Source organism: Fukomys damarensis, unplaced genomic scaffold (genome assembly GCF_012274545.1).
Source record: "Fukomys damarensis isolate Sample0158 unplaced genomic scaffold, DMR_v1.0_HiC HiC_scaffold_5, whole genome shotgun sequence".
In the NCBI taxonomy this organism is placed as follows: Eukaryota; Metazoa; Chordata; class Mammalia; order Rodentia; family Bathyergidae; genus Fukomys; species Fukomys damarensis.
The window spans coordinates 17,742,942-17,754,760 of record NW_022900917.1 but is presented as its reverse complement, the minus strand read 5'-3'; the positions used below and the strand labels follow the sequence as shown (position 1 = coordinate 17,754,760).

Sequence of the window (11,819 nt, the reverse complement as noted above, 5' to 3'; positions counted from 1 at the left end):
ACACAAATTCTAGGACTTTTCCATGCGTTGAAACTCTCGAGTCCTTCCACTTCTCTGAGGAACATAGTGTTATTATCCTGCTCTTCTACAGATGAGTGAACAGCGGCAGGGAAGGGTTCAGTAACTCAAAGGAGGCTGCACAGCCTGAACTTGGGAGCTGTGTCTCAAACCCAAGCAGTGTGGGACCAGGAGCCAGCTGACCTATTGAGGAAGATTGCTATTTGGATTGACAGGAATTGCTTCTTGGGGAGAAAGTAATTCATGTCAATGATTGAAGTTGAGAAGTTTTGATTCAAGGCTGGGAGCTTTGGGCTTTTGTCTTAGTCTATTCAGGCTGCTATGACAAAATACTGTAGACTGGGTGGCTTATAAATAACAGAAATTTATTTCCTAAGGTTTTGGAGGCTGAGAAGATTTAGATCAAGTGCTGGCAGATCTGGAGTCTGTTGAGAGCCTGCTCTCTGGTTCATTGCAGAGAGGGAGACCTAGCTTTCTAGGGCCTCTTTATAAGACGACTAATCCTACTTCTATTTGGTCCCCTGGCCTAATCACTCCCCAGAAGTGTCACTTTCTACTATCATCACATGTGGGATTAGGATTTCAGCACATGAATTTGAAGAAGGAATGAACATTTAGACCACAGGGGCTTTGATTTTTGCTCAACGAAGTACAAGACATGTAAGTTTTTTTTTAATAGTAGATTAGCAGCAGCCTTTATTGTAGCTAAGGGACTGTTTCGTGAATGTGTAATAGATTTCTATAGCTGCATAAAAAATTAACACAACCTTGGCAATTTAAAACAACAAGGGTTTGTTGTCTCACTTTTCCATGGGTCAGGAGTTTCAGCACAAATCAGCTGGGCTGCCTGCTCAGGATCTCACAGAACCATAGCCAAGATATTGGTCAATGCTGTCATCTCACTGGGGGCTTGAGGGCCCTTCCAAGCTCATGTGGTTGCTTATAGTATCCAGTTCCTTGCTCCTAAAGGTCAGCTCTCCCTAGGCAGTGCAACCCTGACAGGGCTAGCAAAAGAACCTCTTATTTTTAAGGCTTTCCCCTAATTAAGTCAAGTCAATCCAATAATCTTTCTTTTGGTTAACTCAAATTCTAACCCATTCTGTAAGTCTACCCCATCACATTCACAGGTCTCTTTCATATTTTATGGGAAAGGATTACACCAGATGTGTATTCCAAAGGGAAGGAATTTGGGGACTTCATCTTAGAATTCTGTCTACCATAATAACAATGACTGTGAAGTCTACTAAGCTTGACATTGATTTGACCTTGTGGGAGCCTGTAAGGTGGGGTCTGGGCCTCAAGGAGAATCTCTGCAACAAGAATTTGATTTTAGGGAAAATAGAACCAGTCAAAGCTAATCCTAAAATTGCCAGAGCTGCAGTATACAATTTTTTTGGATACTGGGATATGGAATAATGGTTTTCTACTTGGACTGGTTCTTAGACATTTCTATAGGCCAAGTCTTCAAACTATAAAGGCAGCCAGCTGAGTTCTTCCTGGCTGCAGAGCACTGATGCTTGTTTTATGACACCACAGGTATCACCTACTCAACATTTGGTCCTTTCCACGTTGTTTAGAACTGCATTCTGGGGTAAAAAGGGGAAATGTGAAAATAGATGACTAATCCACAGCCTCATATGACCCCAACCACTAAACATCAAGTTCATTATGAATTTGTTAAATGCATACATGTAGCCCCCACTTTACATTTCAAGGTCTCTAATAGTGAGACTTTAATTATGAGACTAAAAGGATGGTAGATTTCTCTAAGGAATATACCAAAAGGAATAGGAGCCCTCCTTTCATTAAAAAAAAAATCTATCTCCTTGGGTTTGGACACAGAAGAAACAAAGCAAAAGCCCTTCGAACAAGCTCAGTGAAGTTATTATATGCTGCAAAGATACAAAGTCATCTGAACAGCCTGAAACAGCACCTTTGGAAGCAGTTTTGCCCAGAAATTCAGGGAGGAACTGGAATAGCCATCCAAATAGCCCCCTATGTTTTTATCTAAACATGGCAGAGAGATAACCAGACAAATAAAAGAAGCTAAGCTGCTCAAGCAGGAGGAAAAGAAAATCTACCTCAAGCTTTTAGAGGTAGATGGACACGAAGGGAAGAAGAAAACACAGCCAGCCCCGTGTGTTCAGAGATTAGAAGCAATGCAAGATGCCAGAGCCTGCTGAAGACCCCTCCCTGAACTGCTTGCTAAGGGGTCCCCAGTTCAGAAGCCAGCAGAGACCATGTGCTCAGAGCTGGGTGAAGAGCATCCATCACTAAAACAACTGGAAAAACCACACACAGGAGACAGCTCTTCCCGGTGACCACAGAAACTTTAAGCAGATTCAAGAAGGAACAATCTATCTTAAATGCTCGGAAGAATTCTGGGGTGAATTTCAAGGTACAACCATGGTTATAAATGGAAATGTAGGTATTATTTTGGACCTGAAAGAACATACTAAAGAAATCCAGGGAATTTGGACCAAGAAACCACAACAAAGCAAAGCAGAATGAAACTGGATTAGATGCAGGCCCTAGATTACATTTAGGTCTAATAGGCCGATATCTCCTGGAGCAGAGTCCTCACATCGTGGGAATACAGGTGAACAACTGATGCTGGTAAGATCCAGACATCTGTGGCTGCTTAACTCTCAGTCTGCAAGCCCCCAAGACAACAGGAAAATGAAGACAGAATCCTAAAATTTCAAAGTTTTAATTTGCTTTCTGGGAGAGAAATAGACCTTAAATCAGGCTGGGTAACTTAGGCTGCTACTGCTATAAATTTCTCTATCTGACAACACAGGAATACAGTAACATTCAGTCTCTAAAGAAGGAAATGGTTTGCTTGTGGGGTTTCTGCACGGCCCCCAGCATGGTAAACGGGTGTCATAAGTAACTCCCTTATGAAAATGTCTCCTAATTGAGCTTAAATTCATTCAAATTAAGTTCTTCCTGCTGAGTTTAGGTTATAGAATACTGACAAGTGACGTTTGGATAAAGGTGAACCTGAGCGTGTCTCTTTCCACCCGCTTTCTCACAGTGCTCCCTCGTGGCACTGGATACAGAGTTGGAGGGACACAGTTTGGCCAGCAATGCCTTTACTACACAGGGGTAATTTGCTTATGTTCTTCTAAAAGATGGTAATTTATTCTAAAAGAAAGTGAATGATACATGTAGGTGTCCTGTTAATTCCTGGGACTCATTCAACTAAGAGGCTTTATGTCAGATTAATTTACTTCAAATGTACCAAAGGAATCCCAGATTTTCTGCCTGACAGAAACTCGCCTCTGCTGAGGCCTGAGATCCACCTTGTCCAGCCTGAGGTGATCTTGTCTGAAAAGCATGGCTCCAGCCACTGGACCCAGCAACCTCACCCTTCATTCCTTTCCTCCTCCCAGCTATCCTCCCCAGTCTGCTTCCAACCACTTCCTACTTCCCCATTGTCCGATACGGTAAGCACACTTGGCTATGGAACACTTGAAACCCAGCTTCTCCAAATTGAGTTCTCCTGTAACATTCAAATACACTCCATATTTCAAAGGCTTGGCATGAAAAAAAAAATACTCACTAATAGCTTATATGGATGTCAGGTTGAAATTGCAACTTCAACATCACTTTCACTCTTCCACAGAGCATAATCTGGGGGGTGGAATGTAGCTCAGTGGTAGAGTTCCTGCCGAGCATACAGGAGGCACTTGGTTGGATCCCCAGTACCTCAGAAAAAGCCTCACTTCCACTGTTCTCGGTTAGAGAATCACTTTATAAATGAACCATGATCCTCACAGCTGTCTGTGCTCAGTTCAGCTTTCTGCTTGCACTTCTTGAACACCTGCCACGTTTGTAGTTTGCACTTGGGACAAGGCAGCACACCAAGCAAGCGTAAGGCAGCTTCCGCCATCCAGCAGTTAATAAACCCGGTGTCACCATTTGATTGGAGGCATCTAAAATATGGCCATGATTTCCCCTAAAGGAAAGAACCAAACAGAAACTCCAGGCACAAACTCCGGACTGTGAAAACTATTTGTCTCGTATGACACAGGAGAAGTTTCACAAAGCCTTTGATTCAAGCCACTTATGTCTACATACTTCTAGCCCATTTCATTGTCAAGTAATTGGAGACTTTTTTTTCACATGCTGAATTTTATCTTTTTAAATTTAAATTTTTTATTAGTACATGTTTGCAGTACATAATGATCACATTTCTTATAGGGTATTGGTACATGTACATAACACATCTCAATTCTTTTTTAGCCTTTTCCCCTATCCTTCCTCCATCTCTTGGTCCCCTTCCCATTTGAAAAAGATCTGTCTCCCTATTTTCTATTATGTATCATTTAGTTTGCTCTTTATTTTTATTCATTTATTTAGGTACCGGGGATTGAACTCATGCTCTTTATTTTTATTTTGGGTTTCTCATATAAGGGAAGTCATGTGATATTTAAGCTTGTGCATCTGATTTATTTCACACTATGGTTTCAGGGTGCATCCATTTTCATATAAATGACTCTAGTTTATCCTTCTTCGTGGCAGAGTTGTATTCCATTATGTATATAGATAGCACATTTTCTTTATCCATTCATCTGTTGACAAACATATAGGCTGCTTCCTTCTTGTTTGGCTGATGTATTTTATATTTTGTTATTTTGGTACCTGACAAGAATTACAGGATATCCATCTCACTAGTGTAGGCAACTTTGTGAAAAAAGGCAAGCAACATGAATCAACTTAGAAAAACAACAGCAACAACAAAAATCTCACAATATAACCCTGTACTTTGACTAGTTAGAGCATCTGGGGGCTGTGCCTTAATGAGTCTACATGGCAACATTTTCTCTCCATTCTTTCCTCACAGAAAATCCAGAGCAAACCCCACTTTAACAGCAACCCCCCTCCATGATGAAAAATATTCCGAGGAATTAGCTCTTCTCTTTTCCCCTTTCACCCAGGAAGTAATCATTCCAGCTCAAAAAATTATCAAAGGATAATCTCACTCATAAATTATATGCTTTGGCCACATGGTTTTTAGCACATATTAGGGATGGGATTTAGTTTCAGTTCTCTTTCCTTTAAAAAAGAAGGATATTTTCCTTGAAGCATTTAGTGTTTGTAGCCCAAATATTTTCTTCTCACTGCACTCCCCAGGCCTGCCTTTTAGATATAAATGTCCCCAATAGATTGCAGCTAGGGGCTTAACATGCCCGTGTTTATCCCAAAATGTGTATTTCCTTTCTCCTTCAGCACATGCTGCAGTTCATGTCTTTCCCAATCCTTTTTTATCTCAAAGGAAATAAGCTTTATCACTTGGAAGTATGTCTCATGTCACAACACCAGGTCAATAGTAATCTCACTGATCACTTAGGTAATCACAAAGGTCAGTGTCAGACACTCAGTGCAGGACTTAGAGTGGAGAAAGATGAGATTGTAAGGAGCAAGGTCATTCACTGCAAAGAATCAAGAAAGCCAAGCCTGAGTTTCAGTGTGGAGATCTAATTTGCTGGGATCTCTATCAGAATCTGGGATCCCTCTAGGCAGGAGCAGAAGGACTCTGAGCCCAGACTCTGATTTCCATCAACCATGGCTTTACTTGCCATGTGGTGACACGAGCAGTCCTGAACACACGCACACCTTCTCAGGCTTCCGCACCCTGTGGTCTCTACTATTCTCTCTGCTTAACACTCACCTCCTTGTTCTGCACACACTTACCCCGTTCCCTACTCACCTACTCCACCTGCCTACCCTAGAGATGCCTTCTCTGACTTACTCCAAGCCACCTGCCTGCCCATCCTTGGGCCAAATGAATGGCCTCTTTGCCTCAATTCCCTGCTGCTGCTCTTTGTGCAGATCACCAGCCACGTCACTGTGGTCCAGGGGGTCAGCCTCCTCCCCGAGCCGTACTCTGTTCAGTGGAGGAGCCAGTCTTGTTGCACATGGGGCCTAGCAGAAGATCTGGACCTAGCAATCCTCACCCAACATTTTTCAATAGCAAGTCTTACTTTCAGTCAATTTTTGTGTGTTTAGAACTATGATAGGACAGGTCTAGAGGGAGACTTGATGAAATCTCTTCCCTTACACAGCCGAGAATCTAAAGCAGGTGTACATACCCAGTACCGTGACACGGCAGACCAGTTCTTCAGTGGGAAAGGAAGTGATGCAGGAGTTAGGAGAGGTGGGGTGCAGTGAGCTGGGGTGACAGCCCACTTGTCCTTCCTGTCACTCATTCATTCATTCAATAAGTACATGCTGCAGATAATGATTTAGGGACCAGGTACAGGTACGGGAGACAATGAAACAGACAAAAGTCCCTGCCTTCATGGAACTTATACTCTATTAGGCAGAAATAGTCGATCCATTTCAAACAATCCCTGAGAAGTCACTTTCTAGCCCAATAAAGGGAATCAAGATACTGGACTTGGTGAATCTCCTTCTTTCTGCTATGTATACAGTAACTAACCCAGCCAGCTGGGCTGTTCAGCTGAGTAAAAAGCAGAAGGCCTGCTTGTGAATGTCTCTGTCCTGTACCAATCAGATTTATCTTGTTTCCTTCCTGTTCCCAAACCCACCCTCCTTTCCTTCTCCAGAGAGATGTTCAGGCCATACCTGCCCACATCAACCCACAGGCAGTGACGGGACAGGATTGTGTCGCTGTGCACTGCTCACTGTTCTTTTAGGAAACCAAATCAGAAGCTTGATGTGCCACGGCCTCATGGCAGGCGTCTGGCTTCCCACTTGCTTCAGCATAGTTCTGAGCACCCTGGTCACTGCAGAACACAGCAAGATACATAAATATTCCATTCTTTCTTTCCATGGGTATTTAATGAGCACCTACTAAGGTCTAGGCCGTACATGTGTCACTGGAGAGTCATTGGTGGGTGAAGCAGATGAGGACCCAGGTCACTGGCTCAGCACAGACCACTGGCAAAGGGAGATGAGCTCTTGCAGTTTCCCTGTGACGGGGAAGCAATTCTTCTTCTGTGAGTACATGCTGCCCTCGGTAGGACTGAGTTAGCGTGCTGGCCAGGGACAAAATGGGGGTGCTTGGGGGTGGTTGGTTGCCGCTTTGGCCACAACTTCTTCACCCGTTTCCCTGACTCACACCTCCCTCACCCGAGGTGCTTTCCAAGTGCTCTGCTACTGTGCTTTTCAAACTATGTACTTTCTTGTTGCTGTTCTTATCCATCTCCTCACACTGACCTTCACAAAGTCGCAGACTTTCCTCCATCTCTGAATTCCCAAAATACCTAGAAAGTGAGACTTAGCAAAAGCCTCGGGCATAGCAGGTGCTTGATAAAAATCAATCAATAAAAAATTATTGCTTGATCACACGATCAAATTATTAGGAAAAGCTCCAAAACTCACTTCATATGGTCTAGAACTGTAGTTGCACTAGTGCTAATAATTTGGCCCATCTATACAATGGTAGGAAAACAGACTTCTACGTGACCAGTTTGTGCTATTTGCTCCATAGCAGTCTTATTATCTTACTGCTTTTGCTATTCAGCCCTAAGGTCAGTTAACCACTGCAGCAGCAACCAGAGGATCACTTTCTTTATTAAATGGGATCAGTGTTTTCTGTTCCTCAAGAAAATCATCTTGGGGCTGTTGAGCCATTTTTTTCAAACTACCATGGATCAATGCCATCTACCCGGCTTCCCATGTTTAGGCGAGAACTTCAAAGGCAGGGTTCCTTTTTCTTTCTTCTTTTTTCTTGGGAGGGGTGGTGTTCAGATAGGGTCTCACTATGTGGTCCTGGGTGGCCTTGAACTTGCCTCGATTCTCCTGCCTCAGCTTCCTGAGTACTGGGGTTATAGGCTTGCACCACCTGCCCAGTGGCAGGGTTTCTTTTCCTGGGGCAAGTTTACCTGTGACTGCCATCTTCATACTAACTCTCAGTGTCCAGAACTGTTTCAGCTCTGAGAAGTAGTCAGAAACTTTTCATCCCATGGCTTAACAAATGTTTACTGAGGGACTTGGTGAGTGAATCATTTGACAGACTTGTGCATAAACTTTGAAAACAGTCATACAAGAGTTATTTAAAAGGTATGTGTCACAGCTAAAACATCTTTTAAAATAATCAAGCTAGCAGTTTTTATCAATGTTGACTTTCTGTTCTCAAACTAATCATCTGCTTATGTAACTGACCTTATTAAGGCTGTTGCCACCTTCTTAAATTATCTTTGGAAACCAAAGTCAAACCCAAATCCAATTTATAATGGTGCCTGGTTCAGAAACTCCATTTTAATGGAGCCAAAATTCCCTACTGAGCTCAGAAAGCCAACTCAAATCCTTGTTGGAAAAAGAAGAGACGTGAATCAACGCAATAAATGAATAATAAGACAGTCAATGATCAACTTAGGCATGAAGGTAAAAATAGAAATGCCAACTGAAGTGTGTGCTGCTAATTTTCTAATACAGGATGAACATTAGGTGGTTGGTGAAAATTTTGGTTTTGACATTTACATGAAAGATAACTGTAGCAAACCAAAGGACTATAGGGTAATATCATGGCAATATCCCATGTGCAAATAAAAATTATCCCCAATTAGAAATCATAGCCAGGGGCCTGGAAGATTCCCTTCAGTGTAGTATAAACATCAAATAGAATATTCTACTAGATTAGGGTCTAAAAAAGAACAAGTCATGGAATCACTCCCCAGACACAGGCAGGGATACTTACTGACACAATTCCCAGCCACACTAGTCAGAGGGTCAGTGAAATGAAGTTGGCAACCAAGCTTTGAGGCTACTGGCAGAGAAAAAGCATCCCCATGGAAGCATGCATAAGGCACAACTTGAACAAACCCACAGTCAGAAACGGGGCTCTTTGGGCCCAGAATGTAAGCCAACCTCTGAAAGGAGTAGAACTTCCAACAAGGATTACTGATCACAACGAACCAAAGGCCAATCTTGGATTGCCAGGTCAGAGACTCCTAGAAGGCAGAAAAAGCTAAATGGTGATATTACTCGTAAAGGACATTTGCAAAGTCTACCGCGTTGCCTTACCCAAAGTCAGCTTTCAGTACAATTTGATGATTCAATCATATCAATCATAATTACATATTACCGTCAGCAGATCCTGGTTATATGGGGCCTAAAAATTAGAGTAAAGCCCTTCTTTTAAAAAAATATGAAATGTGCAATATATTATTAGGCATAAAAATGAACATTTATTTAGAATGAAAGAAGAAACTAGGAGTATAACAAAGTTGACTACCACTGCAAATGTCACAAAATCCAGGAATACAATATTTTGTTAACTAACTACCCAACATATTTCTGTGATACTTTCTTCCTACACACAGTTTCAGACTAAATACTCTCTGATTAGCTCTTCATATAATAACAATTATACTGTCTTTTCTAGAAAAAAAGCAGAAAATTTAGCTTTTTACTAGAAAAATGTGGTTTTGCATTAATTGCTAATAATCTAGAAAAGTTACTTTCCACTTCACAACTTGTGATAACCTTACATAAATTTTTAGCACTGTTGTTAAATGTGGGGAAAGTCTTACCTAGTTGCTTTTGTATAAGCTATAAAATTTCTCGGTATTTCTTGATTAATTTTAAATACTGCCAGAATTCATGAAACACGTTCAATGAAGACAATGTACTTTAAGATCACCACTGCGGTTTTCTTGTTTTGTTTTGTTTCCGGTATGGGGAATTGAACTCAGGACCTTGCACTTCCTAGGCAAGTGTGGCACCACTGAGCTAAAGCCCCAGCCCACCATTGTGTTTTTGAGCTACATAATTGTGCAGCAAGTTTCCCTTATGCTACCCAATGATTCAAAGATGAATATGGATACAAATTTTGTTTAGTAGAACACTTGTATCTTGAAACTGTTTCTTACATGCTGTTTCATCTGAAACTAATAGACGTCATCAGGACAAGATATTAAATTTACAAAAGCACAGTCAAGCATGTGCAACTTGACATTTTGAGGAATCCTTTCTTTGAAGTACTGCCGTGAGCGTGGTCCTACAAACACAGGCATTCAGATAAATTCTCTTATACTGATCATAATCCAAAAAATGTAAGGTATGTTACCAGGGTACATTCCACATTTTTTTGAAAAGTTCAAAATTCCTTAATTTATCATTCCTGGTACCACTACCACAATTTACAGTGCAATATACCTGGTGTAATGAAAAGAAAAAGAAAAAGACAAAGCTACAACAGATAAAAGACCTCAGAAATGTACATCTAATTGACACTACATTACATTAATCAATAGCTGCACTTTTTGCAAACTGTGGCTCTGATAGTCCTGAACCAGAAGGGTTTCCTGTTTAAGCTGCAGTAACTTTTCTGACTATGGATCATCGTTCCTTTTGTGGCAGATTTCTACAGTTCCGCTAATGCATTTGGGACGACTATCTCAAAGTAACCTGTAACTCCTCACTCTCTCTCCTGCTAAGAACTATAGCCCTTTTTTCTTGTTTGTTTTTTTTTTTAAACCTTCTGCTACCATATCCACCACTTCCACCAGCAGATCCATAACCACCACCGTAGGGACAGCCAGGGCTTCTTCCACCAAAACTGCCCCCCTTCATGGGTCTATAATTTGATTGCTGTTGACCACTATAATTTCCAAAGTCATTATAGCTTCCACCACCACCAAAATTCCCTCCTTCATTGTAACCATCATATCCTCCTCCACCACCACATCCACCACCTTGGTTTCCATATCCTGGTTCACCACCACCATAGCCTCCTCTACCACTGTAACCAGGACCACCGCCATAGTTTATATCCACCATCACCTCCTCCATAACCACCTCTGCTACCAGCACCTCCACCACCATAGCCTCCTCTTTCATTGAAGTTTCCATCACGGCCAAAATTCCCTCTACCACGTCCAAAGTTTCCTCCACAACCCATGAAATTGCCAGATCCACCTCCACAACCTCTTTGTGATCCAGCAGACAGCATCTCTTGTTTAGAAAGGGCCTTTTTCACTTCACAATTAAGCCCACTAATAGGGTAGTATTTCTGAACAACAATTTCATCTACTGTGTCATGATCATCAAAAGTTACAAAAGCAAATCCTCTCTTTCTCCCACTCTGCCTGACTTCCATAACTTCTATGGTTTCAATCTTGCCATACTTTTCAAAGTAATCTCAAATTATATATTTCTGTATCCTCCTTAATACCACCAACAAAGATTTTCTTCAGCGTTAGATGGGCACCAGGATTTACCGAATCCTCTCTAAGAACAGCTCTCTTTAGTTCCACTACAGCCATCAATTTTGTGTGGTTGAGTACACATTGCAGCATCCACCTCTTCAACACAAGAGTAAGTCACAAAACCGAAGCTCCTGGAGCGTTTTGTTTGGGGATCTCTCATTACCCCAACCTGTGAGTGTTCCCCATTTCTCAAAATGTTATCTTAAACTATCATCTGTAGTTTCAAAGCTCAGACCACCAATAAACAGCTTCCTCATCTGCTCTGATTCCTTTGGATCATGCCCCCCACCCCCCGCGACGGCCGGAGTCGGCTGGATGCGACCAGGCGGCGGTTTTACTTCCATTTTAAGACCAGACTCGCCTCATCCAGCTCCAGTTCAGTAACATTCCACATTTTGAACTATATTTCTGGCAGAAAACTCCAATTTAACTGAGACTTTTGATTGGCACCTAATGATCTAATTATGATTTTACACATCTCACGACTCAAATAAATTTCCCCAGATTAGTCACACCTGTTTCTTTCCCACGGAAGCACCAAAAGACATGTGCAGACTATGGTGAGTCAGCTGGGCCTGCCTTTGTGTCACTTCTCTCAGTTAGTTGGCACAGCAGGGA

General features: G+C 41.9%; 1 pseudogene; it reads right to left on the bottom strand.

Moving 5' to 3' along the window:
- Nucleotides 1–10,386: 10,386 nt before the first annotated feature.
- On the bottom strand, nt 10,387–11,545 carry LOC104859159 (annotated as a pseudogene).
- Between the last annotated feature and the right edge of the window lie 274 nt (nt 11,546–11,819).